Raw genomic sequence first — 24,681 nt, forward strand, 5'->3', positions numbered from 1 at the left:
TCATGGAATTTTATTATAAAAAACTAATACCAAGAAAAAAACAAGCGTTTTGAAAAACATCAAGGCCAATCTGCTTTCAAGGTAGTTCTGGGGAATTTTAGATTTTATGTGCAACCTGAGATAGTTTTGAGTAGAATTTCTAGAAAACGCTGAATTGAATTCAAAGTTAATTTTAATGAAAACTCATAGTAATTTCTGACGAGCAAAACTCCTGTGAACGTCAGAAGAAAATTCCAATGGCATTTTGAGGATAATTTCATTAGGTTTGTGGGAGAAAACTAATCAGGAGCATAAGTCTTTCGAAATATTGGGGATGAGGGGATGAGGAAAGGAGGATTGCAATTAATTCTGAGAATAACTTCAGAAGTTCTTTCAAGGAATTCGGAAATGAATTCCAGGAGAGTTTTCCAGTGAGCAGAAATGCAAATTAATTCTTAGAAGGCTTTCAATGTGAGTAGAATTCCAAGGGAAGGAATGAAATTCAGAAGAAAATATGAAATGAATTCTATAACATTTATGAAAATCTTTCCAAAGGGTTTCTTACTGAGAAGAATTTCAAGTTAGTTCTGAGGAAAATAAAAAAATGGAGGATAGTTTCAACGAGGAATATTTCAATGCAATTGCGAGAAGTATATGCTGGTGACAAGGGGTAAGTCACTCAGCACATTGTGCCAAAATTAGATTCGGCACACCTTCGGCACAATCACGTAGGCATTGGATTGTTGTAAATAAAATGGGAGCACTGCTGGACAACTGTCATTGAAGTTGTTCACAACATTACGTGCTGTTAGACTGTATATTCAGGAATATCCTCTATATTCTGCGGTCAAGCGTGTCACAGTGTATGAAGTGAATAAGCTTTGACGCAATAGGCAAATTATTGGCGCATTGCAGTGCATTATTCGGCGGTCTAATTGTGCGTTTCGCGGTGCCATCGCGAAACAGTTCGCGATCACTCACGGTGACGAGGAGAGCAATTCTACGACGATCGAAGCGCCAGGAATGGTAACGAAGCAGCCAGGAGCGACAGCAGACATACTGGATTCGCAGGATAATTGGGAAGTAGTGTGCATGTTTATTATCAAGGTGGTCTGTTGCATGTGGCTATCGAGAGGCAACAATAAATGATTGAATGTGCATGCGAATTTTTACTTTATTGCGTAACCTTGTGGGTTCTCTCAAAGGCAAGTTGTTTGGTCTCGAAAGCCTGCTGGAATTTTCGGTTTCACTCTAAGACAGGGCACGGACTCGTGGATGACTTTCCGGAAGCTTGTTGGTCAGAATCGTTCTCGTATAGACGAAATCATGAGCTGCTGTCCAGCATCTTACGATGGTAGTGGACAACGACGATGTGTGTGAACGGATGATGTTGGTCGAGAATGTTCGGGTGTTTGCGACGGGTCGCAATCGATGCGTGACGAAGACGACTGCCAGAATATTTGATGATTCTCGAACTTCTCTGCCATTCTGCAGATCTTTAAGCTCGTGCGAGAAACTTTCTCGTACCAATACCTTCTGAGCTTCATCAAGTTCGAGAGCGTTATGAGGAATTGCAATTCGTTGGTTGTATTTTGTAGCGAAATCTGAGCATCCATGCAGTGAGGCGTATGAGATTCATGTACGATGATCAAAGGCTGAATATGTCACTTGGGACTGTCACTGGAAGTGCTGCCGATACACTTTTGGCTTCGAGATCCGTGGGATCGAATTCCTCTTCACTGATTTGTGGGGCTGAAGGCCAGTTGTGTTCGTCTGAACTTAGCCAATACGGACCGTTAAACCAAAGCGATTCGTATTGCAGCTGAGCTGGGATCATCCCACGGGAAATTATGTCTGCAGGATTGTCCAATCCTGCTACTTGGTTCCAAGCGCCATTCTTGGTAATATGCTGAATCTCCAATACCTCCAATATATCTGAACGGTGACGAATAAATCCAACATTGGACGGTTGAATCGGTCAGACAGATCTAGGCGTGGAGTGGAGAGCCGTTTGTTTCCTTTCTTCAAGTTGTCAAATGATGCAACACGTGACTTCACTGTCAAAAACCTCACAAACACAAAACACCAAAATTTCACACACCCACCACTTCCCGTGTCATCCTCAATCCGACGTATCCTTGCGCTTTCAAACCAAAACATTTAAGGTGTCAGAAATACCGGGTTGCCGGGATGGGTATTTTACAAACAATCACAGCTTGCTCTATGACCGGCACAATCGGCACACTTGCGGCACATCTTCCTTGAACATCATGGACTATACAGAGGTCTTCGGTACTACTTGAAAGTGCTCAACATTTTCCTGCAGTTAATAAAAATGCCTTGAAGTTCTTTTGTAGTATGATAAACTGGCCTGATGCTCACAATACTTCTAATACAATTGTTAAACTTCCCTGAATAATATAGAAACTTCTAAAGCTGCCTCATTTTTTTTCTAACTATCTTCTCTAAAATTTTAAGAATGCGCTGATGATCTTCTTTAAATAAATATGTAATTCTCTGTTCTTTCCTGAAGTTCACAAAATTTCTCCAAAGTTTATGCAGTGCTCATGACGCTTATTGTACTGCCCTGAATATAATTGAACTGTCCTAAAGATTCCATGAACTTCTGAACTGTGAACACTATAATAATCTCATCTCTAAAGTTCTCTGAAAATCTGGGAACTTTTTAAAATTTCTCGCTAATTTTATGAAACTAATGACCTACCCCTGAAATTCCCCCTATTTTTGGACCTTACTAAACTTCTTTGAAATGCTCCTGCATTTTCCTAAAGCATGAGTCATTTATTACCTGGACGCACTGTTTATTTTACAGCAGTGCTCCTAGCGGTCGAACCGGGAATGTTTTGACAACAGTTTGTTTTGAAATGTTTCCTCTCTCAGTGCTGAAAAGTTTATCATGATTAATTTTGTTTAAAAGAAGTTATACTTGATGAAAGCTGCGAACCGAAAGTTAATTTTGGACGCCCACTTGGAAAATCCGACGTGGTCAGTGTTCTCAAGCGTTTCCGTGAGTGGCATACAATCGATCGGCAGGATCATAGCAAGCGACGTAATGGAACTAAGAATCAATAGCTGCATTTGAAGGTGTTGAGAACGGTTAGGACAAACCCAGGGCTGTCGGATTATGATATCGCCAAGAAATTCAATGCTAGCCAAAGCACCGTCAGAAGGATTCATCAGCGAGAAGGATTTCGGTCTTTTCGGGTCAAACAGGACACTGAAGCAGAATCCAGTGGCCAAAAGACATGCCCGGAAGTTGTACCATGAGGTTCTTACAAAGTACAAAGGATGCATCCTCATGGACGACGAAACGTACGTGAAGATGGATTATGGAAAGCTTCCCGGACAAAAGTTCTATAAAGCCAGCTAGGGTGATGTCCCTAGCAAGTTCAAATTAGAAAGCTTATGATCTGGCAAGGTATTTGCAGCTGCGGACTAAAAACCCAGGTTTTCGTGACAAGCAAGACTATGTATTCCAAAATGTACAAGCAGGAGTGCCTGAAAAAAAACGGATTCTTCCATACATTAAGGCTCACATTGGACCTGTTAAATTTTGGACTTTTTTTCATTCCAAGAGGTTATGGGCCCAGGCGATTTCTCGAAGCAGTAAGAAAATGTTCACCGGAGCATGAGATTCTCAAGCGATCCTGCAGCAACCTTTCAAGCCTTGCACCAACCGAGCGGTTAAATGGTCGTGAGAACTGGTGCGCGTAGAGACGTACCTCGAGCTAGAAGAGCTATGGGAAGCGGCGAATCAAGATGGAACCCTGCCAGCGGTTGACGTGAGGAAGTGCAGAAGCGCACGAGTGAAGATTATTCTCGTGAGGTTCTCGTTCTCGAAGACGGTTTGTGAGGTTTGGGCGAAGCTTGAGGCAGCATTCGAAGACACCGGTCTGACACGCCGGGTTGTGTTACTCAGGAAGCTCATCACGACATCCCTATCGTCGCGCGGAAGCGTGGAAACGTATGTAACGGGAATCATTACCACCGCTCATCAACTTCGTGGTGTTGGTCGCAACATTTCCGAGATGTGGATTGACTTCCGGAGGAGTAGATGGAGATGGCGTTGGAGAATTCCGGCACCACATCACCGGTAACAGCATCAAGACGAAGCTACCACAGGAAGTGCAGCTCTCATCGGACAAAACGGCATTCGTTGGAAGAAAAACGTTTCCATGGAAACCCAAGCAAGTTGTAGCCGATAGCAGGTCAGCTGAACAGCCAAAAGGTCCGAAACGCAAGCGTTGCCATAGATATGGGCACATTGCTAGAGAATACCAAGAGAATAGCGAGAAGATGAAGGGGTCAGCTTTCTGCACGGTACTAGCAACGAACAGTTACTGTAGTCCTAGCAACGTTTGTTTGATGTTAGATTCAGGCGCATCGGACCACTTCACCATGAATCGTCAACTACTGAGTGGCCAGCAAGTGGCAGCCGATAAAGGTGTAATGACGATAACTGCGACAGGTACCGTAAAACTTTTTCAAAAGTGTTACCCGGAAAACCCTGGGACGGGACTTGACAATCGGGTAGCGATTTCGAGCCAATTTGCTGTCAAATCCGAGCCAGTTGCTGATTGGTCGATTTGACAGTAGCAATCGTCTGATAAAAAGAACATAGAGATCATATCAATCTGCCTGGCAGTGATGCCGGAATCATTGTTGACGTCAATGGCGTTGTTAATTGTTTATATTTGTGAAAGGAAAGTTGGAAAATAGGGTCCAGGGCGTGCTTTAAGAGATGGATATTCTTGTTTGTTTATGGTTGTTTTTATTGTGTTAAACAAAAATGATGTACAAGGTGTTAAGCTGCGGTAGAAAGTCCGAATCAAATTAAAATTAAAATAGAAAAATCATTTTTCAATCCTGGCATCATTGGTCAACTCCGTCAAACACCATACACTAATTTTCGACGGGCATTCATCAAAAACATTAAGAAGAGTGAGAAGCTGGATTGTCAAGTCCCGTCCCAGGGAAAACCCACCCCACCAATCGATGTTTGTTCCAAATTTATTCTAACAATCTACTGTCGGTGAGTCAAATTGTTCGACGAGGCCACGAGGTGAGATTCAGCAATCAAGTCGTGAAGATAATCGACCCAGTCGGTGATGTCATTGCATTCGGAATGCACGATGTGTCGAATGGATCATTCCGGTTCGAGGAGCGTGATGATCGCTCTGTCGCTTGCATCAATACCAGTAAACTTGGACGTCTGGCACAGGAGAATGGGTCATCACATCGTTTGCAGCCTGAAGCTCCTCACGAGCTACTGGCGTGTTGGAACTAGTTCATACAGACATATGTATGTGTTCTCTGGGTGGCAGCAGATACTACATGCCGTTTGTGGATGACTGGACGAGGCGCAAATTCATATACTTCCTAGAGTCGAACCAGACAGGATGCAAGCTGAAGGTCCTCAGGAGCGATAATAGCAAAGAATACTGCAATAAATCGTTTCAAAAGCGCCTTGCCGAAGCCGGGATCATACATCAAAAATCCACCAAATACACACCGGAGCAGAACGGGTTGCCCGAGTTTGTCAACCAAACCGTCGTTGAGCGAGCGAGATGCATGTTGTACGAGGCGAAACTACCGAAGTCGTTCTGGGCGGAAGCGGTAGCAGCTGCAACATACGTAATCAACCGTACCCATACTAAAGGTCACGAGTTAACACCAGATGAGGCATGGACTGGACGCAAACCTAGTCTATCTCACGTGCGGGTTTTCGGCCCGATGGCAATGGCGCACATTCCCAAGCAGAAGCGGAAGAAGTGGAACGCAAAAGCAAAGGAGTGCACTCTGGTTGGGGTTGATGAGCAGAGGAAAGCCTACCGGTTATATGATCAGGAAAGGAACGACGTTTTCAAGAGTCGTGATGTAGTTTTTCTCAAGGTTCAAGCGCAACTAATAGTTAAGGTGATTCCTTGTAGAGTCCACAAATGGCCGCCACGTAGGGCATACATGCACTTCCACTTCGAATTTGCAACTACACAAATCCATGTGATCCATGTCATCTGAAATTGCTACCTCATGTATTGTGCACTTAAAGATTCGAAGTGGTTTCGAGATTAAGGATGTCACAGCAATTCAACTTAAGAAAAGGAAACCAACGTTCGTGAATTTAGATTTCGACGTCAGTCCAACAGAAGCGGATCCACAGGTTCTACCTGCCCGGCCTAATCTTGAAGATTCTGAAGAATTCTCCGATGAAGACCAGTCAACACCGATAACCACACCCAGAAGACAATTTCTAGTTCCTCATTCTAGATCCCTATTATTTGCCGCTGAGAAGCTGTTCCAAAGCCAAGTAGAGCCTCCACGAGGCGTCCCATCTTTCGTCCTATCATTCGTTGAGTCGCAGCGTTGAACCTGACTATTGGCTAGGAAAAAGCTTGCCAATGCACATCAAAAATCGACTACATACATCCGAACATTTGTTTATCTCAAATCGAAGGAAGACATTCCGCGCAACTACCATAAACCAGACTAGTTCATGTTGATCTTCGTCAAGCTACGTCTACACTTTGGACTTCTACATCAACACATGTCAGGCAGCCTTCAGGATCAATTGGCTAAACTTGGTAAGTTCGTTCCATTTATTTTTAATTTTTTATTTTTTTTTATTGGTTGTCAAGCTGGAGTTGCGTGACTTGCGTTTTCAAGACTTGACCCATTTGAATAAATTTTGCTTCTATCTTTGACAATACAGCAGAAGGACTAGCCTATGTTGGCCGCTTGAACACTGGATTCCGTATGTATTGTTTCAAGATAGTTATAGAAAAAATGCTATGACGTGTGCGCGTAGATACATCCGCGTAGTAAACCGATTGAATAAGTAAATCCGTGTCGAACGATATATCTAAATTATGTAAGTTACGAAAACCGCGCGAATTCCAAAAGCCGTGCGAGACAACCGAAGCGAGAAAAAAGGCTTATTATGTGCCACTAAAATAAATGTGATAGCCTATGTTGGCAAGTTGATTAATTTTGGTTTCCTCCCTAGATATTCTACTTATTCTAGCTTTGTTTCAATTCAGTTATTTTACCGCACGTTAGTTATTTTACCGCACTAGATTAACATTGACTGCTGTTTACAAATGTTAGTACTTGAACATTAAGAAATAAGTTAACTCAAATGCTTTAACCGCATATATAAGAGATTTCGCGTATTGAAAGAATAATATAGTAATCGTGTACAACAAACTCAAGGGAATACAATACCTCCAAAAGTTTAATAGTTATTAATTGTCACATACCTCTACTTTTACTTATTTCCTAAACTATTCCTCTCTTTGTTAATCTGCTTAATGCTATTGGTCTGCTTGCGTTTTCTTATTCAAGTTCAAAACTAAATAAGAAGATTTATTCTACAACTTTAAAGGTTAGTTGGTTGCCTCGCTAAGCGGACCCCCTGCATCCTAATTCTTTTGATAATCTACATAATGAAATTAGACTTTCTGAAGTTTCTTATTTAAGTTCATTTGATGATTATTGAAATCTCTAATTCACCTAATCAATCATAACCCATGCTTTATTAAGTACCTGCACTTGTCCTTGTAATCTAAAACTAAACGTGTTTCAAGTACTTTTGAATTTGACCTAACCTACACACTTAGAAAAAGTCATGTACATTTAGGTGCTCTAGGACTGACATATACGAGCATCAATTTTGACATAGAATTGAGTCATAATAGACGTCAAATTCAGCTCAATCAAACGTACTTTTCGTCGAGTAACGAACTTTTCAGTCTCGGAGCACTTAATTTTACATGACATGTTTGTTTACGTCTCATCCTTTGTGTCAAAGATGGATTCCGTCACGTGTAAAATTAGGTTTTTCTAAGTGTGTATTTATTATATCTTAGTTCGACCCAGGTGACACCTTCAAATGACTAAAATACTTCACTTCGAAGATAGTTTCCTAGCTGATTTTTAAATTATATAGGGTATATGCTCCAACTACGCTCACACGTTTCCACGTCGTCCCACGAAATTACGTTTGGATATATCACAATAGAAGCACGCCACAGTGGAAATCCCGAGCCATAGTTCAAACATTTATCCCAAATCAAAATGAAGCACATATAAGATTGGTTACAAAACCATGTACAAGAATGATGTTTAACATTGTTCCCTGAGTAATACTTCAATGAAAACAACAATGAAAGCTTGTCACGCAAATAGAAAGAGCACCGATGGGCACTTTCTGAAATATTTCAATAGTATATTTCCCTTGCAAACCCAAATAAATCTATCTGCGTAAAAATAAATAAAATAAAGAGTGATTTGCGGAAAAACCCGCCAGTATCACACCCAACGTCAGTGCCTATACGTGAGCGTACTACGACGCGGCTCTCAAACAAAGGAGTAACAAGTGTGATACTATCACTGCTGGACTAGATCTTTGGTTTTCTGATGCAGTGGTTCATCAGAGATGGGAAGCTTAGAAATCTCCATCGCCTGCCCATGGCGCCATTCTATCGCAGCATGAGTCAGCAACGCCGGCCATAAACCTACCGTCTCCAACACTCCACTATAAAGCATGAAATTAAGCCCGCCCACCAACAGCAAGGTGCAAAAACTAGCCAAGAGGAGGGAATTTTTGGATGGTTGACGATCTTCAGAATTATACTTGATCACGTTGAGGTCTTAAACAGATATCTTGAAGATTTTTTGGAAATCTACGATTACCTGGAGGTCTTTTGAATAATTTCAGAGCAACTTCACGAAACGAAAATCAATTATTTTCTTCATGTGTTTGACTTATACATTTTTGCCAAACATCAGCCTTATACATTCCTTAAGACAAACCACATAGGTCCTATAAGAATGAATAAAAGGTATGTGTGACCGCTTATACATTTCAGTTGACACATGATCTTCATTAATTTTTTGCAAGGCGTCTGCTTATTAGTTGACTTATACATTTTATGAATAATCAGCAATAGAAATTTGTTAAAAGGCATAAGGAGATTTCTATCCGTGTAGGTATCTTGAGAGGTTATCTGGGAGATGTGATTTGAATTGTTGGGCAACTGGAGATCTTCAGAATGAGACCAGATCAAGCTGAAGTCTAGAACGAATATCTTGAGGATTTTTTTTGAAGATCTATGATCACCTGGCTTTGAAACGATTTCTGAGCAATCTAGTATTGAGAGAATGCCTGGGAGCAGTACTGATAGCAATCAATTCTTCTGCACTCAACTTAGCTGAAAATGAAGGCAACCTTAACAGATTGACCAACTACCTGTATAAATTTGAATTTTGACACAGCAACATTCTCTTGATCAAGGCAACCTCTGAGTACCGAAGTCAACATTTCTCGATAACTTTTTCGAAGGGACGTATCAACTTTTGTAAACAATGCCTTTGAATGTCAATTTGGCGCAACTGGTAGCTCGCCCACGCATGTTAACACTATCATCAGATAGGGGAAATTTTACCCTTCCTGATAGTGGGGTTAGTATGCGTGGGTGAGCTACCAGTTGCGCCAAATCGACGATCAAATGCATTGTTTTAAAAAGCTGACACTTCCCTTCGAAAAAATAATCGAGATTTGTTTTTCTTCATTCGTGGCTGTATGTTCATTATCGTGTTGTGTTGTTGTCAATATTAATATTCGTCTTAAGCTTTATATATACTATATTACGTGATATAGGCTGTAATGTGAACGGGGTATTATACTACGTTCACATTACAGCGTATATAACGTGATATACGATATCTTGCAATGAGCACTCATACATCTAGTTTTCACTGGAAATCCTACACAGCAAAAAAATAATTTTGATATCACGTCAAAGTGGATGCACTACAATCATGTCGAAAATATGGTGTAATATTACTTGCTAAAAAGGACAAAATTATCATTAATACAATGCATGAACTGACATTACGCTGCTTTTACTGCATTTGTTTATTTATGTGGTCATAAAAATTACATGAAATTTTCGACATGATTGTAGTGCATCCACTTTGATGTGATATCAAAATTATTTTTTTGCTGTGTATGTATGAGTGCTCATTGCAAGACAGCCTATATTACGTGATGTAGGCTGTAATGTGAACGGGGTATTAGGCTCTGAGGTCACCAATTTTCGGTTGGATAATCAAGCACTGACGAATATCAACAAACGCGTATTCGTTGATGTATAATTAACACATTTGTTCATTTCGCTCGTACGTGACGGCGAAAATTTTCAAAACAAACGCAATTCATCTACACTGGGTAGAAGCACTACTCATTGCATGTGATGGTAAATGATAAAAACCGACGCTGTCTGGGAGATGTTAGTTGAAATGTTGGACAGTTGAAGATGTTCAGATTGATACCTGATCAAAAACAAATGTCTTGAAGATTTTTTGGAGATCAATGATCAAAAATAGCTGGGATATATGATTTGAAGTGTCGTGCTGTTGAAGATATTCATGTGAATTGTTATACAGTTGAAGATCTTCAGAATGATGCCTGATGATGCTGAAGTCTTGAACAAATATCCTGAGAACTTTATGGAGATCTATGATCACCTGGGTTTGGAATAATTTCTAGCAATCTAGCATTTGAGAGAATACCTGGGAGATGTGATATGAATAGTTGGGCAGTTGAAGACCTTCAGAATGATTCTTGATAAAACAGATAAATTCCTTGAGGACTTTTTGGAGATCTCTGATCATATGAAGGTCATCTGTAGAACAAATGTAGCAACATTGGGAAGAGGTTGATGTTAAAGCACTGCACACTTTGCCATCAACCATCGTCAGCAGCATTTTGTATTTGACCAGTAGTTGTCGACCGAAGTACTGCATCTTTGCCGGCTGTAGCTCTGCTATTTGGCTATCCAATTTGGCTTTTTCTGCGGTAATAAGAGCTGGGGTCTCTTTGGCAAACTGCAAGTGTAATGGTCTGCAAAATTTTGTAGATGAAGGCCGAGGATTTTCAAATAAGATTTTTCCGTTAGCGACAATCTTAATTGGAACAATAGATGTCGCAAAAATTTGACTGTCCGGAAAATGTTTGCTTATATTGTGCATGATCGCCACTGCCGTCAAATCCGTATTTAACCGTTAAGACCAGATTCTGTAAGTCTTCATCAGAAAAATTTGCAATTATTTCCTCTTTGGTCATAATAATGCGCTCAGCGGTATGGTCGAGAAGTGCTTGCAATTTAATCTCCATGTTGGTTTCGCTTATAGAAATTGACTGCTGTTCCGGATAGCAACCAACATTTGCATCCAAAATTTTTTTGTACGCTGGATACAAATTGGCATTGCGACTTTTCGCTCCCTCTCACAATTTATTATACTGTGCTACACTTAGATGAGCATCGCAAATCAAAGCCAATGCTTCTTCTGGAGAATACGAAACACAAACAGCTTGAGGTGAACTACTCCAAGATTTCAGCATACGTGTTGCTCGGGTAGGTGTCGTTTGAGTGGCAATTTGAACTATTGATGCTTCGGCTCTCCTGCCTTCTTCACGTAACTTCATCGACGATGCAAATGAAAGCTCATCTGCAGTGTGTTCAGTTCTAAGTTCTGCAGTTTTGCGCCTTTTTACACAGTCTGAACTTTCACTAAACGAATGCTTCTTTCTACCCCTCTCTCCACTAGAAGTCGACGGAAGCTGAATGAGTGCAGATTGCGGCAAAACATAATCCTTATTCAAATAATCAAGCTTAATAACTCTATCTTCTTTCCGGTTATATTTTTCCCACAACTTTTTGAAATATTTGCTCAAATTATAGACCTGGTTATGAATTTCTGACCGTATGTTTCCAACATCGTCGAGGGCATAACGAATCATTATATGTTGAGTCAGGAAATCAGTTTTCACCTTTTGATCACCTTCAGTTGATCTCCACAGTTGGAATAGAACACTGTGCTTGAATTCACCTGCAGTGATGATTGTTATTATCTGTTATCTGGTCTGCATTTTACAGAAATAACTTTCAAACTTACCTGTTGAGGATGACGCCATATTTCGGTAATGTTTTAAACCTTATTTTAGTTGAAACTAGACTTCCGACCACACTAAGCAATAAGCTACTTTCAACGTCTCTAATTGTAAACAACGCATGAGATCATGGTTGCCAAATAAAGTGATAAAAAAAGTTACGATCTCCGGTAAATAAAAAAAAATTCTGTGAAATGTTCAGAACATGAAACACAACGAGTATACAGCTATTTATTACATTTCTAAACCATTTAAGTATTCACAGTCAAAATCGTCTATCTGACAACACTTAATTTCCACGCACGAGACGCGCGAGAGCTTGCGAGCATAGAATTGGGCGTTCTCACCAGTACAATTTCGTCGATTTTTGAGTGTTTGTTTTTACATGCAAGGGACAGCGAGAGACAAACGGTTATACATGGATTCAATAGTGATTACTGTATAGTTTCTTATGTAAATGGTTTCATCTGCGGAAATTTGCGGCTTGTAGAGATTTTCAATACCAAAAAGATGCGTTTTTTAGATTAAAATCTTCAATAACTCAATGAGTATGAGAGATAAAAATACACTTTTTCCGTGAAAGTTGTGTATATTTTTGAGTGTGACAAATTTGTAGAACATTTGAAAATTGTACAAAATTACCAGAAAAAGTTATTTTGAAAAAACTAGTTTTTAGGGGTGTTTCAAAGAAAACTCCACAAAAACCCATTCTACTCAACAGATAGACGTATGGTGTCTTTGGCAAAGTTTTTTCTAATAATATTTCCTACAACTTTGCCGAACAAAGCAAATTTTTTTATGCAAAAATAGGAAAACGAAAATTTGCATTTCACTTTTAGGGGGATTAATCACCAAACTGATACCTCTATAATATGTGAAATATTTCATAGAAAAACTTTGCTGAAGACACTATAGCATAAAAATCAAGTTTAAGAGGTCAAAACAATTTCGATCACGTTTTTGCACCTTTGGAAACAGTGTGGTCGCCTTAAACAAAAAAGGCGTTCAAAAATAACTGTTTAGAGATAATCATATAAATGTTTGAGAACAATTGTCTACTTTGTAGAAAAAAAAATGAGATGAGATTTGCATTAACATGTTGTTGATCCAGATCTCAAAAATTTCATGGAATCATGAATTCGGGGCACATTCATCGGCACAACCTCGTAGACATTGGATTGTTCATTAAATGAAATGGGAGCACTACTGGACAGATGTCATTGAATTTGTTCACTCAAACGATTTAAATTTAATCATTTTATGTCTAAGCAATCTTTATATATTGATTTGATTAAAATTTATTTCAAATGTATACTAAGTTTATAAATAATTTCTCTCGTTAGGGCTGGTAGTGAGGATGTGATTTAATAGTAGTGACTTTAGTGACTAAAATAACGAAAATAGTGACCAAATAGTGACTTTTAAACAATAAAAAAGTGACCAATAGTGACATTTATTGGTCAGAAATATATGGTTTCAATCTGCCATTGATTTCGATTGCCACTTCGAGAAATTTTATAAACGCATTTTTCATGTTTCTTAAAAATAAAACAAACGGTTTATGGATCCCATTATCCTCAAAAAATTAATATGAATTAAATAAGCATTTTTTTAAACAAACTATTTACTAAGTTGATAGCATCGAAAGCACACATTGATGATTAGATCGCAAAATTGAGTCACAGAGAAAAATGTTCAAATTCAAAGATTTAGACAAATTTTGACAATTTTATTAAGACAGTCAATTTTAAATATCTAGGATATTGATGAAGCGATGCGATAAGCGATTAGTATTTTAATTAGAAAAACCGTTCTCCTATTTGTAGTCGCTATAACGCACTGGTCGTCTCCATTCCTTCCAAGAAGAGAATCTTCTGTAACACAAGGAAACAAATTCATAACTGTGGGACATAGACAACTTTTCTAGATCGCAGTTTTCAAAAACCTCTCGTTACTGTGGATCGAAGAAAATTATCCCAGATGGAAAGATTACGGACATAAAACAAAATTTGAATGCGTCTAGGTCTAAAAATCTCGATCGTGAAAAATTAGGGATTTAGGGATGCATTTTAGATTTTTGGACAAAGGGGTAAGTCACTCAGCACATTGTGCCAAAACTAGATTCGGCACAGCTTGGGCACATCCATTGGCACATCTTCGGCACAATTTCGTAGGCATTGGATCATTTTAAATAAAATGGAAGCACTGCTAGACAACTGTCATTGAAGTTGTTCACAACATTATTTGATGTTTAAGGGGGGAGTACACTTTGATTTTTCAAAAAAAAAAAATGCATTTTTTTGGCTTAAAATGATCCTTGTACTTCAATTTAGAAAAGACTCCAAGTCCGCCAGAATATTCCTTACCGCTTTACGAAGTGATTTCCTAAAACATGTACCGGCGCGCTGAGAGAGCAATTTTATCTTTAAACGCGTTTATCTCGAAACGGGGTTTTTAAAACTGGTGTGGGAAATAACTCTAACCAGTTATCATCAAATTTGGATATCGCCTAGGTTTTCTTGTTCAGAATTAAATTCTGCTTAGAAATACGTATCCACATTTTAGATTTTGTCAAAAATGGATTTTTAATCCACGATTTTGTAAGCATTTTTAGGGTGAAAAAATGGACTTTTTTTCCTAAGGCCACAACTTTTGAAAAAAATTATTTTAAAAAAATCGGAATACGTATTTCTAACCCAAATTTCATTACTAATCAGGATTTTTGTTCGATTTATGTTCCAGGATCACATGGAAAGGAGTATTTTCCCATGCCGTTTTCCGACTTCCGCGCGAGGACGCCCGCGCGACCTGGTGCACCGGCCACGGGGAGACGCCAATCGAGTTCAAAAAAATACAAATTGTAGTTCGAAGGATGACTAATAAATGGGATATAACATATTTGCCCTCCCTGAGTGTGTTATTGCTTAAAAAAATTAACGAAAATGCCTTACTTTTTGGACGTTCAAAGTGTACTACCCCCTTAACTGTATATTCAGTAACATCCTCTAATTGAATATACCAGAGGAACTCAGACCAGCAGTTAAAATATAGATCTAAATACGAAATGTAGGTTCTAGGGTGGGCTCAAGAGACAGAGGCAGTTAATTAGACCTCATTAATACCCTTAATTCAAATAATGCTGCAACTCACACCAAACAAACTACAGAAGTCTATTCATCATCCTCTATAGTCGATCTTGAACCATGTTCCCCACCGGTTCCAACTCTTTCCGGCCGCTAATAGACCGTTGCTTTTCACATCATGATAGGCTAGGGTTCTGTTCTACCTTTGAGGGCATTATAAAACCCTAAAACACTGGACTTTTATTATCCTATGAACACAAAACACCAAAATTTCGCACACCCGCCACTTCCCGCGTCATCCTCAATCCGATTTACCCCTGCGATTTCAAACAAAACATTCAAGGTGTCAGGAATACCGGGTTGGCGGGATGGGTATTTTACAAACAATCGCAGCTTGCTTTATGACCGGCACAATCGGCACACCTGTGGCACACTGAGAAAAAAGATGACCCAGGATTGGTGTGCGGAGTGACCTACCCCTTGGTTTTGGACCATTTTTTGGGCCTAAAAATTCGAGATCTCTAACACAACCAAATTACAACCGGCGAAACCTCTTACAATTTGTGATAGGTCTATAACCAATTCGAGATCAAACAAATAAAAATATTAGTGATTTCGTCAACATCAATTTTACAGTTAACATTTCCGTTTGTTCGCAACTTTTCTTGTCCGTCAGAATTTACACGCATTTTTAATGAATCTTTCTAACACACATTTTTTACTAAATCAATCTGTGATTTGATGTGAGTTTTTGAAGTAATTTTTTTTTTACTCTCAACATTGGTAGTAAAAAAGTGACTTTAGTGACTAAATTTTAAGGAATAGTGACCAGTGCTGATAAAAATCCTTTCTTCTACACTCAATTTAGCTGAAAATGAAGAAAACCTTAACAGATAGACCAACTACCTGCATGAATTTGAATTTTGATATAAACAAATTCCCTTGATCTAGGCAACCTCTGAGTATCAAAAATAACATTTGTTTTTCTTCATTCGTGGCTGGATTCTCATTATCGCCTCTGTTTGTAAATATTGATATTCGTCTTCATGTTGGTCGGGATGATATTGAGGATCAAATGCAAAATGATTATTTTCATTTTAAACAAATATAGCGCTGAAGAACGTGGTTTTTAAGCATAAGTCGACGGCAAATTATTGCCTCAAGCTGAACTGATGATAATATCGATGATTTAGGCAGTGTGGTCGACAATATTCAAAATAATCATTTTGCCCAAAATGTCGTTGATTATTTTGCTTTTGAGGATCACTTCTGATTTTGACAATTTTGGGTTTGATAATCGAGCACTGGTGAATATCAACAAACGCGTATTCGTTGATGTATAATGAACTCATTTGTTCATTTCGCTCGTTTCGTAACTACGAAGATGTTCAAAACAAACGCAATTCATCGACACTAGGTTGAAGCGATACTCCTTGCATGTGATGGTAAATGATAAAAACAGACACTGATAGTGACTTTAGTGACCTTTTTATGAAAAAAGAGACTTTTTAGTGACTGGCTTGAAAATAGTGACCAAGTCACTAAAAAGTGACCTGCTACCAGCCCTGCGTTACATTTAATGATCCAATTCAATAAGTAGGAGATCGACATCTTGCTGGTACTTATTATAATCGGTAGTTACATAAGTAAATATCGGTTTTTGATCGCTAGCGGTGTTAAAAAAGTGATCAAATTACATTAGAAAAAAATGTTAATGGAATAATTCAGATCTTCGCCTTCATGTTGGATTATTACCCAAGTAACATTGCAAGTTTTATCAAGATTTTTAAAGCATTCTACAAGTCTAAATCATGGTCTACAGAACCCTCATAAAACTAAATTTGTTACTTGGGCAGTATACTTGCAGTGTATTATTTCCGTTGATGAATCTGAATACATTCGTCCGGTAGCACCACAGTCTACTTCTTCTGTATATTGAACCTCAATACTTGGAACTAGTACGGGGGAAATGAGTAGAACGGATCGTCATGTCCGCTTGTGGGACATTAGCGCTGAAAACCACGTGAGACTGAGGTGAGACGAGGTGAGATAAAAATAGAATTCATTGGACGTCTATTAAAAACACCTAGCCCATTCTCTATAGGTATATTCATTGAAATTCTCAAAATGAGTTTCACAATAAAACGCTGTACCAGGTGAGAATAGCTGACGGCTACGGTAAAGGATCCAGAACCATCGGATGGAGGGAAATGGAAAACTGGTCAATTGCATTGTATACCAGAAGTTCTAGACAGCTGCAAAGCTAACAGTGCACCACAAAGCTCTGAAAAGCCATCTCCGGAATTCCTACCTATAGAACTTTGAGATTTGGGCGTAATTGCTTTTGTAAACAAACATGTCAATCGCTGATTTCTCGCGAATAAAAGAACCATCTCGTGAACAAACTATACCAAATGATAGAGGAATTATTCATATACCTGTTTGTGTTGTTAGTTTCTGAGATTGAGCTTTAATTTGCGAGAAATCGTCAAATGATGTGTTTGTTTACAAAAGCAATTACGCCCTAATCTAGAATGACTCCGGAATTGTCTTTTTATGTTGATTCGGTGGATGTTCTTTAAGGTCATTTCATTGCATGAAACCTCAAGACAGAAGTCATACAATTGTGAAAACTATTTTTCAACGAGAAGAATAATCCAACAACCCACATGCGAACTTATTCTCTCGTCTGCAAGGTCTATCGAACGTAGTTTCATCATCCAACAGGACTGGCCAAACACGTCCAGATTTACTGTGCAGATCAGAAGTTCAACATCCGTACCGGATGTATCAAAGTCTTCATGAATGGGGACGATATGGAAGATCACGTGAAGCAGCACAATAATAACAAGCCAGATCTGACAGAAAACGTTCACCAAATCGAATAACCTGAAAACCCACATGAACACGCCCATATTCCAGGATTCGTTTAAATATTTGAGTTCGCGTTCGTTTCCAAACGAGCAAGAAGTCAGCCGTCACAATTTATTTAACCTGAAGACTCACGTCCGGATCCACAAGGGTGAACAATCATTTTCAGTAACATTCTCTGTTTGTGGCCACTATCTGGAGTTCAATTTGATGGCGTTTCGTGTCCTTGTGTGATCTGGATCATAACCATGACTGCTCTGTTGATAATCTGCATCGGTCGGTAAAATCAACTCATGTAACTCGAGTTCACTTTAGAGCTTCGAAAATGTAGAGCTCTGATTCCAATCGATAGAATTGTTCAAACCGATTTAAAACGTGTTTACAACGCCCCAAGCTACGCAGGTGAGTGTGACTATTGTCGGTAGCCTCTTTTTCTTCGGCAACCTTTCCATTTGAACTGCGTGTCAATCTGCTGTTCTATTATCGGCAAATCGAAATCAGCCACATTTTGTAATGAATTTCATTTCAAGAAAAACCTGACAAAATGCGTTTAATCAATCGTGAAAACCTAATCAGATTGAAGCTGGAAGACTAAGGAATCGTTTGAATGAATTCAGCTAATTGTTTTGGTGAGAAAATGCAGTGAAATTACCGTATAAACTTTGGTTGCCGAAAACAGTCAACGGGTGCCGGAGCCGGCATTTACCCATTTATATTTTCCAAGAGTCAATTGTTTCAATAATCCAAAGGGTGGCCATCTTCCCCCGTCGTCCCCTACAGTTTTCCAAAGGCTTCCGCAAATATCGCACGCTATAGGATCGGAAAAGATGAATTATGCAAACGAAATCTTACATCATTAACATCCATTTGTGCCCACCTAATCGAATTCCTTGCATCCGTTTTTTTCCCACGATGCACTCGAGATTCACGTCGAGCACAATATCGTCACAAAAAGTTCGTCGCTTGCGGCAAGAATCCATTGATTTTCGCCCATATCCAAGCAACCATTGAAGCACAACTGCAAAATGACACCGTGACGACATAACAACGTAACGTGCGTCGCGCCTACTGCGTTTTTTTTTACTTTCAGCTGCTGCTGTACAAACCACATCCGTTTGACGAAGGCGTGGGGGTGTTTTCACCGTTTTCACCAGCATGTTGTCGTCATTATAACATTATTGGTTTCACGTGTGATGTGGTCTATGGAACGAAGCACGTGCTTGTCCAGAACTGGTGTGATGAACTGATGATGGTAGCAATGTACGTTTAATGTGTGTGTTGTCTACCGGAGCAAAGAACCTTCTCAAAGTACCAGACCACCAGCAGGAGCAGCAGCAGCTGGCAGTCATGGAACGATGATTTTGAGTTTCGAAAGAAACCCGTTCCCACTTTAGCGCCTGCTGAATCATATAGTGACACGCGCTCGCTTGACTTCCAACAGTACTCCCCGATTAGTTGGAATAAACCGCGCGTGTGAGTCGGCGGAGAGCGGAATGCGGCTTCCAAAATCATCATAACCTTCAAAATAACAGCTGAATGAATGTAGATTCAGCTTGGACGTGGTTTTCGGTTGCGCTTCAATGAGTTTGTAAATTGTTGGCGCTTTTCTGGCAGATTGCTTCATTATTGGTGCTCTTTTCCAGTTTGACCGCTCCCCCCCACCCGTTCTTCGAGTGATCCATTTTTTGGTCTCTTTCGCTCGACGCTGTCGGTCTGCCGGTATGCCATGGCAATTTCGTGTATCAAGGGAGGGCTGCCCTGCCGGCGACCAGCCGTTTCCAATTACGAAGGCAAATTTAAAACCAAGCGAATGTCGTTCGAAATTTGCGGTCTAAGCAAAGAATCGACTGGTCCAAATTCAAGCTGAAATTGTTCCGTCGCTCAAAAGTGGAACAATTTGCAACCTTCCATTTATTCCCAGGGTCTGATTTCTCCGTATCAAAATATCCCTCTCAGGTTCGTGTAGTGTGTTCCATTGTTTACTACGATCGCCGTCAACTACTTAGCAGCAGAATCAAACTGTGACATGCCGTTTATTTGCATAGTTGGCTTTTGGCTGCGAGCGATGGCGCCTGTTGGCTTGGTTACTCGGGCTCGAGGTGTTTAGTAGAAGCAAAACAAAACAAAAACTAGTAAATAGCTACGTCACACGTTACTTAACCGCGGTGCTGCTGTTTGTAAGCTTTGCAGACGGGAGCACTTCTGGGTGTTGTGTTCTCAATTTCGGTGAAATTCTTGTCGTGTGTTGCTTTTTTTTTGTGTGTTAAAAACTGTGTGTTTACATTTTTTCCATCACTTTCGGTACACATAATGGTGGGAAAGGATGCCACTTTGCTCGCACAGAACAATACTAACCAAAGCAGCTGGAATTTATAGGTTTTGCAAAAGTCACCCTTCACTAGTTACGACTTTAATTTTTGGAGGTCAATATTCTGCAATCGCCAAGGCGTCGAAAAAGCTTGCAATTTGATTTCACGCCATTACTGATCCCCCTTCACTTTACGTGACTGCCAGCGCGAACCGACTGCAGTCAGTAGGCTTTGGAAGTTGATAGCCAAAACGGAAAATAACTGTCATCACCGGCTCCCGTCCGTTATAGGTCCATTAGTCTAATTAGTTTCATCACATAATGTCTAAAATCATTAAAAAAAAACTCGAAATCCAAAGGCCTTTTTCAAACTAATTAGCCTCTTTGTGAAACCTACATGAAAGCCTTCATCAGCGGATTCCTTCACAGAAATGAATGGTCGCAAAAATTGTCATCGTTTTCAAGGTCTCCCCGCGTCGCGCGTCATACCGGTTCAAGTCCACATGTCTGCTGGTTTCTTTCTACCTGCCCGTGAAGCTCATTTACTTTTATTTACCGTTCTGTTTATTCTTGGTTTTTTTTTTTTTCCTGTCATTCGCTCGTAATTTACAATCTGTTCTGCGGGTCTTTGTACTTTTTCTGTCGTTTTATCACCCAAAAACCTTCTCTCTTTAATCAAGTTTACGACTTTACGGAGGCCTTTTCAAATTTGAAATGCAAAATAGGCTGCTGGGCATGATTTTTGGCTGTCACTCAATCGATCACAGTATGCCATTTCAAAAATGTCGGTCAGGTGCAGAGCAAACTTAATTTTCGGGCCTTTCAAAAATCGAAACCATTTGTGGCTTCCTGCCTGCCCCCGGAGAGTCACCGCTCCGCAACTCGCTAATACTGTGATATTAGCAGTGCTTCTGCCTTATTGGCTACTCGATTCGGGCATGGAAAGAAACACAGTTAACGGGAAGAAAAAAACGCTGCAAAAACGAAAGAAAATAAACTCTTTTCAACACACTTTGTCGGACAATGGCCGTGTTCCTCCTCACTCTTCGGGCAATGAGCGGTGTTAATATTCAACATCATCATTATCATTGGCATTGAACAGAAGATTGAAGAAAGTCGACGCTGCTGCTGTTCCACTTGTTCCCGTGCGGTCCATCCATGGACCCCTCGGCCTAGCTCAGTTTGACGTTTGTCATTTGAATGAGAAAAGTAAACGACCCATCAAGGCAACAGCGGTCTGCATGATGAATGGTGAAAAGTTTTGTGATGCACCCAGCTACTCTAAGCACAGGCCAGCGTATTTGCAACACAAAAGAAGTGAGAACTTGAACAAAGCAGAAGAAAATATTAAAATGCATCTTCGGGGGGCGCAAAATTAGGTCAACCGTGCATGATGCGGACGGCGCACTCGGCTACCATTGCTGTGCTGCTACCAACCACGTTTGCCTTTGTTTTGCTACACTTGACAGATGCATTGTGTATGAAGGGAGGAAAATGGAGAAATCAGATCAGACGTTTTGTTGTTTTCCTTGAACTTTTTTTCATTTCTGATAAGTGAAAATGCTATTCAAATTAGTATCACGTAATGTCTATAGGTGAATCAAAGTTAGCCCTCGCGGAGAATAGAAAGTGGAATAGGAGTGAAATCTTAAAATGCTTTTATTTTATCTTACCATTATCTTACATGATCGACTGGCAAATTCCGTAGTGAATTGACCTCTGGATTGGGCCAAAATGCAGCTGAGTCGGAGTTACAAACTTTCCGATGGTCGGCTAACTTTTCGTCAAACCGTATTTGCCGGTGGGTTACTGGTGGTAATGCGGTCGACAGAAACAACTACCTTATCGTACACTGAAAAAAGTTTTCACTTAGTTTCTATTAGGAACGCACATAATAGGCGTTCGGTCGTTGTTTTTTGTAGGACTGATATTAAGAAACTATTTCGTGAGTTTAAGCCGGTGTTAAATATTTTAATTTGATGGAAGTGTTAGCATTAAGTGAAATACAGTACAGGTCAACGAGTTTTAGTGAAAACGGTGTCTAAATATGGACAGGAGTCCTAATTTATGTTGCTCTGGAAAGGGAAAGTTTGAGTCAGCCATATTTTTTTTTGTCTATACTTCGGATACGTGGATCGCAGTATAATAACGGGTGTGAGTGTGTGTATTGACAGCAAAATATCTCCTGATGCCACTTCTACCGTGAGACGAAGCTTATGCTCTGGCTGTGAGGAATGTTGTCTGCCCGGAGTATTTGGACTAAATACATAATCGCAAAGGAATCAGCTAAGTATCATGTTTCAAACTAAAATATTGTCAAAAATTCTCGAGTAGCTAATACTGTGATATTGTGAATTAGGCAGATACAAAATTCGTTATGAGTGTGTGATGTTTTGTTTTGTTGGTGTGCTTGATTTTTACTATCCTTTCTCCCAACTGGAAATTCTTATTAGAAACGGTCGATCTTTGCTGGAGTGGGAAAGTGTGAGCGCCGAAATTGTGTTTCGTGGTAGTGGTAGAAGAGCTCATCTAACTGCACTGTGCGCTGTCCTGGTCGGGCGTGTTTTGCGATGGTGTGAGAGAGTAAACTTGCTGTAGTTGCTTCTTTCATACCGGCGTGAGTGCCGGCCGGCGCACAGTGTAGGAATGCTTTTCCCCTCAAGGGAGAACCGTTACGGGTTAAAGTGAAGAGCTGTGACATCTTTATTCTCGGAACCACTTCGAAACTTTACGTGAATTTTATTCTATGACTAAGAGTGTGAATGAACCCAAAATGCATGAGTGAATGTGAATGGGGCATACGTGATACCAGTATGTATTGTATAATGGTATTTTTACAGTTTGTACCGTTCTGATTCATATTACGAACACGCTTAAATTCTGAGCACTTGTGTTTTTGTATGGGACGGATTTTGAAAAATTTTCTTTTAGGATGTCCATATTACGATAAGTCGTGAGTTTAAATACATTCTGAGCGGATCAGCAATATTTTAGGTAAAAAAGGTGTTTTTCAAAGGATGATTTTAACGCACTGTTCGGAATTTGAATCAATACGGTAAATCGCGCGATGATCGAGACGTTTCCGTCGGACAAGATTATTTTGCGGCCGAGTGTCTAGGAAGCTATGGAAACCGAAATGGCTCTTGATTTTGTTTTATGCCCTTATAGTATAAACCACCATCGCACTTCGTGAGTTGCCCCAATAGAACCCTTGCTTTTGGTTTGAATCAGTACAAATTCGTTCTATTATATAAAAAAAAGAAGTATACATATTCATTTTCTTCCGAACTAAATAAACCACCATCACACTTTGTGAGTGGCCCCAACAGTATCCTTGCCGTTGGTCTAAATCGGGTCAAATCGGTTCTAATAATTATTTTATATTCAATCAAGTAAACCACCATCACACTTTGTGAGTGGCCCCAACAGCATCCTTGCTGTTGGTTTAAATCGGTTCAAACCGCTTATAATTAATTATTTTGGTCATTGATAAAATAAAATAAACCATCATCACACTTTGTGAGGGGCCCCAACAGTATCCTTATTGTTGGTTTAAATCGGTATACACACATCTAATAATGATCTACATCTCTAGACAGCCGGCTGTTTAGAGCATAAATCGAAAACACTTATAAATAACTACACAAAACAAAAGATCGCATCACTTATCAAGGTGAATCCTGATCCAACGAACCTAACCCACTAACAAAACCTCCTTCCTGTGACTTTTGTGGGATGCAGAGGTAAACACGGTCCCAAAACAACAAAAGTCACACACTAACATTCCTTCCCTCTCCCACCTGATTGCAAGGACGTGGCCGGTGACGTTATTGATCTTTAAAGGTAGAAGTCACTGGAACATGTACACTGAGAATGGCAGGTTACTCCCAAGCCCCATTCAGTTGATTCTTTGTACAATTTCACTGGTTCAGATCAATCACGGAGTGCAACTATCGATACGTGCAGTCAGACTAAGCTAAGCTAAGCTAAGCTAAGCTATTAGGAACGCACATAATATTTTTCCAATAACAATAATAATGATTGTTATCTGAATATCACATAGCATAAGAAATTCTATGTGAGAAATCATATAGATTTCATTGGACACATAACGTTCATGTGATTTAGTGGTGCAATTTCCAATTATGGGATCACTTGAAAGTTATGTGAAATTCACATGGATATTTTCCACTGGTTATGTGATTTATTTTATGAGTGTATAACCGTGTGGGTCATCATGATCATTTTTTCAGAAAAATGTTTTCTTGGTTCCATTTGAGGTCCCAAAAAACTGTGCCAAATTTGGGAATGATTGCTTTTAACCCGGCTTTCCCAAGGGGAAGGACATCTCCAAGTATCGGCATCAATACCGATGGTGGAAATATTAAATATTTTTATATGTGTGATATTTGTGAATCATATACTTAGTCTGACAGTTGTTTTGTTTTTGTTTTCGACTATTTTTG

At 39.6% G+C, this 24,681-nt stretch overlaps 3 protein-coding genes across 3 annotated transcripts in view; all 3 read right to left on the bottom strand.

Annotated features, from left to right (window-relative positions):
- bdg (bedraggled) overlaps positions 1-24,681 on the bottom strand; it is a 226,760-nt gene that overhangs the window by 166,599 nt on the left and 35,480 nt on the right. The window lies entirely within an intron of this gene.
- Positions 1-24,681, bottom strand: part of LOC135703178 (G1/S-specific cyclin-D2-like) — a 306,040-nt gene that overhangs the window by 154,011 nt on the left and 127,348 nt on the right. The window lies entirely within an intron of this gene.
- LOC135703165 (cytochrome P450 9e2-like) overlaps positions 1-24,681 on the bottom strand; it is a 54,342-nt gene that overhangs the window by 29,642 nt on the left and 19 nt on the right. The gene's annotated exons all lie outside the window — the stretch shown is intronic.

Source organism: Ochlerotatus camptorhynchus, unplaced genomic scaffold (genome assembly GCF_037179485.1).
Source record: "Ochlerotatus camptorhynchus isolate MF236.1 unplaced genomic scaffold, CSIRO-AGI_Acam_v1.1 ptg000209l, whole genome shotgun sequence".
In the NCBI taxonomy this organism is placed as follows: domain Eukaryota; kingdom Metazoa; phylum Arthropoda; class Insecta; order Diptera; family Culicidae; genus Ochlerotatus; species Ochlerotatus camptorhynchus.